The sequence below is a fragment of the Bison bison genome, unplaced genomic scaffold, assembly GCF_000754665.1.
Source record: "Bison bison bison isolate TAMUID 2011002044 unplaced genomic scaffold, Bison_UMD1.0 scf7180017864533, whole genome shotgun sequence".
In the NCBI taxonomy this organism is placed as follows: domain Eukaryota; kingdom Metazoa; phylum Chordata; class Mammalia; order Artiodactyla; family Bovidae; genus Bison; species Bison bison.
The window spans coordinates 19,725,880-19,733,115 of record NW_011495082.1 but is presented as its reverse complement, the minus strand read 5'-3'; positions in this window follow the sequence as shown (position 1 = coordinate 19,733,115).

Below are 7,236 nucleotides of genomic sequence, written 5' to 3'. Positions count from 1 at the left end.
ATATATATATATATAATAAGGTTTTTTCTATATAAGAATATCTTCAAAACTTTTGAATTAATACAAGTTCTCCCAGAGAGAGCAGACATCATATAATCAAGTGCTATGGTGGGTAATGTTAAATTAAGTTTCTGGCTTCTCTGCTTTCGTAAGCAAAAGTAGGTGAAACAATGGAGGATGTAGCATACTGGACATTATAGAAATTGAACAGGCCAATATACTTATTTTTAATCCTTTTTTTATTTGTCTCTTCATATTCTCATTTTCTCTACCAAATTCTGTTTTTCTTTGATAAGCCTTATGTTTAGGACATGTTTTAGCACAATCACATCTCATAACAAGTGTTATAGCGTGAAATATCTATTTAATGTATTCATAAGAAGTCTACATTTTAGTGTCAGATAACAAGTTAATCTTTATGTGCAGATAAGAAAGTATTTCAATCAAACTATTGCCAGCAGGCCCAACACTTCTCAGAGATATTAAGAGGAAAGTGAGAACATGTAACAGATTAAATATTTTTATAAAGGAAATAAAATGATTTCTACCATTTCTAAATTCTGACTCTGATTCTGGGAGGGATTGGGGGCAGGAGGAGAAGGGGACGACAGAGGCTGAGATGGCTGGATGGCATCACTGACTCAATGGATGTGAGTCTGAGTGAACTCCGGGAGTTGGTGATAGACAGGGAGGCCTGGCATGCTGCAATTCATGGGGTTGCAAAGAGTTGGACATGACTGAGCGACTGAACTGAACTGAGCCGAGTGTTTCAAGGCAATGGGATACAACAGTGAATCAAGTGAGACATAGTGGATGTGCAGCTTCAGTGAACTATTATCTTGGCTGACTTGGACTGAGGCCAGTGGAAAAAGAAAAAGAAAAGCAATAACAACCAATAGGTATGTGACTTACTAAGGTATTCTTGCCTGGAGAATCCCATAAATAGAGGAACCTGGGGGGCTAAAGTCCATAGGGTCGCAAAGAGTCAGACACAACTGAGCATCTGAGCAAGCCCACAGTAGCACTTTTCCAGATATTCATATATATCTCCAATTACTAAGCTATTGTTCATTTTTTCCTATCAGCTTTTATCCTTAATTAAGTCATATTGCATCAAATTGCATGAACTCCACCCAAGGTATCTTCCCAATTCTTTTATGAAGATGGAGCTAATTAAAGTATGCATTGTTCTACCTCTAATTATGATTTGATTATATTTTTATAGTTTTTCAATCATAAAGTCATTATGATAAAATGGGTGCCACATTTGCTGGATAGACAGTTAGTATATGCATGGATCAGACTAAGCCAGATATATTTTCATCTTTGGTTAAAATCCTTCTAATTTAACAATACATTTTCTCCTTTGAATTATTCCAGGACAGTGCTGTTTACATAACAGAAAAAAAAAAAAAGGAAATTCTTCTAGTGTGTTATAAACCATTTAAATTAGTTCACAATTTTTTTCCACACTACTGCCAAATGTGCAGCAAAAATATTACTTTTGCATTTTCAGAAACTATTCTAATTCATCTCAGTAGATGACGATATAAATTTTGATTAACAGCAGTCATTTTAGTTTGATCTTGCAATTTGAGCATTCTTTTTAAATAACTCTGTCTCATTTAGGTGAAGGCCCACTCTTTAATAATTCCCCCCTTTTCCTCCTCTTTTCCAAGTTTAAATGATCCGTTGTGTCCTATTGGTCGAGGCAGAGAAAATTCCTCCGATTCAGGCTTGATGTTTTTCAAGTGTGCTCAGTCCTAGTATCTACTTGGACTAGTTTCTTTCCTAAGAACTAGGTCAAAACCAGCTTCCAATGACTGAAGCAAAAGAAATCGATGGGCTGCTCCCTCCGCTTCTCTCTCTCTCTGTCTCTCTGCTTCACACGGTCCTGTAGCCTCCTGAGCTGGCTTTGGTGCACCTTCGCTTTTGCTCCGATCCTGGCGCTGTGGGTGTCTTTCCTTCAGATTTAAACTCACGCGGTGCTCAGTCCAGGTGGTCTGCTGGGCCACCCTGCTCCATCCCACCACCACTTTGTACCTTCCAGTAGAAATTTCCTGTGGGCAAGGTATCTGGTTTAAGGCCCTTAGCTAAATATCACGCCTCCCACAGGGACAACCAGGAATGTTCTGGTCTCCCTACGACTCAAGAGAAAGAGGGGAAAAGAAAAACTCCTAGGTTTATATATCAATTATTTTACTGTGATGTCCCACTCAGACTGATCTGAGGAGCCCTTAATATATTCTCTTTCAGCACCCTTAAACATAACATTTGAATTCCAGTGAAAACCCCATACCCCTTTTCTCCCAAAGCAACCTAACACAGGACTGATGCTGAAGCTGAAACACCAATACTTTGGCCACCTGATGTGAAGAGCTGACTCACTGAAAAGACCCTGATGCTGGGAGGGATTGGGGGCAGGAGGAGAAGGGGACGACAGAGGATGAGATGGGTGGACGGCATCACCGACTCTATGGACATGGGATTGTGTAGACTCCAGCTGTTGGTGAGGGACAGGGAGGCCTGGCGTGCTGTGGTTCATGGGGTCACAACGAGTCAGACCCGACTGAGCAACTGAACTGACCCGAACCTAACACACCACATTTCACCCAAGACTGAAGAGTTGAGATCCCTTTCACAAGTGTCTTTCTTCCCCATTTTTTCTTTCCATTTTGTGTAACCATCCTTGTCCATGGGGAAATTCTTTTGTTCTTCCATCCACTTTTAATTGAGATTAATCTGTCCTGTAACCTCTTCCCTAGGACAGAGGCCCACATGGATCATACTATGGGCACAAAGTCTATCATTTACATTGTGGCTGAGAGTTGACCTGAATCATTCAGTGTTGATGATTTATATGAAAAGAAATTCAGAATCATTTCTCTATATATAAACATGGCTTTTAAGCGTGTGTTGGTGCTGTAAAATAGGATTTTAGATGTAAGCATTTCTATTATTAAAAATTTTAGCCATACTAAGGGTATTAAAATCCAATTTGGATCAGAATTTGAATATTATTTCTTCATTCCTATTAAAATAACTGTAAAGTATTCCCTTTCTCTCTGCCCAAACTGCTACCTCAGAAACAGAGAAGCAGACAAAAACATAGAAACCTCAGATAATTGGATGCTTCAGGCTGACCAGACAAAAGATACATCATCAAAGATTCATTAATATTTCTCAAATTGTTGCCCATGTTTTACGTCTTGGCATAGTTATACACTTGCATCCATGGTTAAACCAGTGTGTTTTTGTGAGATGAACATTAAAACATATCAAATTTATGTTTTAATTTTAAGGTTTAATAATTATTAAGGTTTGATAATTTAAACCTGGTTCTACTTACCCAGTTTTCTGTTTATGCATCCATGTATGGATTCTGGTTAAGAGTCTCCTAAATCTGAGCACAGATATTTTTCTGTATATGCATTTATTATCATTTTCTGAGCAAAAGAACAATGTTTTCATCAATTCTACACAGGGGACAATGGCAAAATATTAAGAATCTTTTCACTGAAAAGAATGGGAAAAATAAGAAGGAATAGGAGGACAATTAAAATAAGCACCAAAAACACAGAGAAGATGCTCTTTAAAATTAAAAGGGCTAAGCAATAATTGTGTTGATGTAAGGAATTATTTTTTGATACTCTTTAGCTCTGTCTTTATGTTAGAATTTCTCCCCTACTCCAAATTTTCCGATCTTCACCTCACTTGATTCTTCCCAGTGTCCATTAGTCGTTTTCTCTAATCCGCTTTCAATGCAGCAGTCAGGGGAGTCTAAAGTGCAAATCTGATCATGTCACTCCTCCATTCACAGCATTCTGAGGTTTCCCATTTGCACATATTATAAATGCACATTTCCTTGCATAGGATTCGAGATTCTTTCATGATCTGACTCCTACTGAATTCCTCAGTCTCATCGAGTGCTGTTTTCTGTCCCAGGATATATTGGTGTCTCATTAGCCATACCTGCTCAGAAGCAAGAGAGCAGGAAGATCCTACTGACATAGTGGAGCAAGATTTTAAAATCTGGACCACAGTTCTTGGTGGAAAAGGACAAAGAGTGAATCTAGAAGAGAAAAAGAGTAACTGGGTGAACAGGATCAAAGAGAACGAAGACAATCTGACCTCGTGGGACTGTCTGAACTTGGCTGTGTTGGTAGTTTGCAATTCCAGTTAACAAGCGATCTCAATTAGTGGCTCTTTGTTTACTTTCCCAGCTCGATATTTTTGCTTCCTCCTCATATTACATGCTTGCAGAAAAAGAGATTATATCTCTTGTTTCTGTATAGCCAAAAGAAATTGCTTTAACCTTTAAAAATAACATTTTGCTTCAATTATATGGTGTGTGTGTGCGTGTGTGTGTGCATTGACTCTACTGTTAGTGTTGTTTGACCCTCACAATGATTGATGCATGAATAGTCAATAAATGATTCAATTATCACGATAGATGAAAATGCCAACTAATGTACTCATTTGATGTTGTTACACATCTCTGTTGCCAAATATGATGCCATCTGTAAGTTGATTACAGAGCTTTATTATTAAACAATTAGATTTTTAGTTATAATGCAAGTAGTCAAGCCTAGTGAAAGTATAAAGAAGAAAATATTTATTACATAAAAAGAGTAAAATATGTCTATGTTGAAATTAAATTCTTTCAGGCTTTTATCCATTTGTGTGCGGGCATGCTGAGTCGTTCAGTCATGTCTGACTGTTTGACCATATGAATCGTAGCCCACCAGGCTCCTCTGTCCATGGGATTCTCCAGGCATGAATACTGGAGCGGGTTGCCATGCCCTCCTCAGGGTTCTTCCTGACCCAGGGATTGAACTCATGTCTCTTATGTCTACCTGCTTTGTCCGGAGGATTCTTTACTACTAGTACCACTTGGGAAGCACTTTTATCCATTTATTTAATATCAATATTTTCTATATTTGTTATTAAAAATCAACAAACATGAACTAATTATAGAATTATTTAAATCCAATCTAAAAATTATACCTGCATTATTCTTGTTTATACCCTTTGCTCTATAAATACTTTGTTCAGTTTTGCTCACCATGACAGAGAAAAATCTTTGTCTTAGTTTTTACTTGCATCAGAAGTTAAGTATTTTCTGCATTATATGCTATAAGACAGTACACACAAATTATCCCACTCCTCAAGCACTAATATACTTCTTTAAACAATAAAACTATTTTTTTAATTAAGTTGATTCTAGTCACCAGTGAATATCAGAATAACTTTGTCTCTCCTGCACCCCCATCCCCCCTACACACACAGAAATATATGTTAATGGGAATTTGTGACAAGTTCTCACTGTGAGTCATGTTCACTCAAAAGTAACCCAAGTTTACATTGCTTACCAGATACATCACTTTTCTATGCTTTTAAATGACAATATCTCTTTTTCTGTATTCTTCAACATATACTATGTATTTTCTCCTGAACTTCACAGTAGCTGATGAACTTTGTCTAAATTAGGGCTGTTAGACAAAACTTCCCACCAAACTTCCTCAACTTCCCACCAAAATTTTTGCTAATCCAGTTCCCTAATTTCTTACTTCTTTAGATGGGGTTATTTTAAGTGTCTTCACAACCCTATCTAAGGCTTCAATCCATTCTGGATCTTTATCAATTTTATCTCAAGAACTCTTCCACTCATCAATATCTCATTCTCCATTGTATTATTCCTAGTGGGAAACAAACATGGTATTTCTCATTTTAAAAATAGCATTTCTTATCTTAAAAATTAATTATTTTGAACTTTTACTCCTTAAAAACCATTCTTTTGCTTGCAGGGATGCCACACCCTTCTGGATTTCTAACTCACAGTACACACATATTCATACTTTGTTGCCTCCTCCTCTCTTGGATCTGACCACACGTTGTCCTGGGGTGGTGGTTTAGTCATCAAGTTGTGTCTGACTCTTGCGACCCCATGGACAGTAGCCCGCCAGGCTCCTCTGTCCCTGGGATTCTGCAGGCAAGAATACTGGAGTGGACTGCCATTTCCCTTCTCCAGGGGATCTTCCTGACCCAGGAATTGAACCTGGGTCCCCTGCATTGCAGGCAGATTCTTTATCGACTGAGCTATGAGGGAAGTCTGCTCATTGTCCTGGTGGTGGTTTAGTCTCTAAGTTGTGTCCGACTCTTGCGACCCCATGGACTGCAGCCCACCAGGCTCCACTGTCCATGGAATTCTCCAGGCAAGAATACTGGGGTGGACTTCCATTTCCCTTCTCCAGGGGATCCTCCCAATGCAGGAATCGAAACTGGTTCTCCTGCACTGCTGGCAGATTCTTTACCACCTGAGCTATGAGGGAAGCCCACTCACTGTCCTGGTGCCCTGTAATCTTTGTCCTATGCCCTCTTCTAGTATTTTTTCTCTATGTGACATCATTTGATTTGAGGTATTAAAGAAAATCTATTTCTCATGACTTCTACATGCATCTGAAGTCCTGGACACTCAAACCCGGGTCTCCTGCATTGCGGGCAGATGCTTTACCATCTGAGCCACCAGGGAAGCTCCATTAAAGAAAATCTATTTCTCATGACTTCTACATGCATCTGAAGTCCTGGACACCTCCAGGAAATCCAGATGAATATCTCTAACTGCTCAACTGATCTTCTCATTAAGATTGCATACAGTGCCTCAGACTGAATAAAATCTAAGATTTCTTTACACATCTATTTTCTCCACAGTCTCTCAACTTCAGCCAGTTTTACCACATTTACCAAGTTTCTTCAAGGCAGCAGTCTATAAGGTATACCTGATCTTTGATTTTCCCTAATTCTCTACATTTGATGCAAATCCTATTTTTGGAGAATGATTATTCTCTCAACACATGCAATAAATCTGCCCAAAATGTTTCCTCTGGTTTATAGACATTGCCTGGCCTCCCATGGTGGCGTCGTGGTAAAGAATCCACCTGTCAATGCAGGAGATGCAAGAGATGTAGGTTGGATCCCTGGGTCAGGAAGATGCCTTGGAGGAGGGCATGGCGACCCACTCTAGTATTCTCGCCTGGACAATTCCATGGACAGAGGAGCCTGGCGGTTTACAGTTCATGGAGCACATAGAGTCAGACATGACTAAAGAGACGTGGCAGGCACCCGCCCATAGATACTGCCCACCTCGATCATTCAGCTGCAGTTACACTGCTTCTTTCCCTGGTGACTCAGACAGGAAAGAATCCTCCTGCAATGCAGGAGATCCAGGCTTGATTC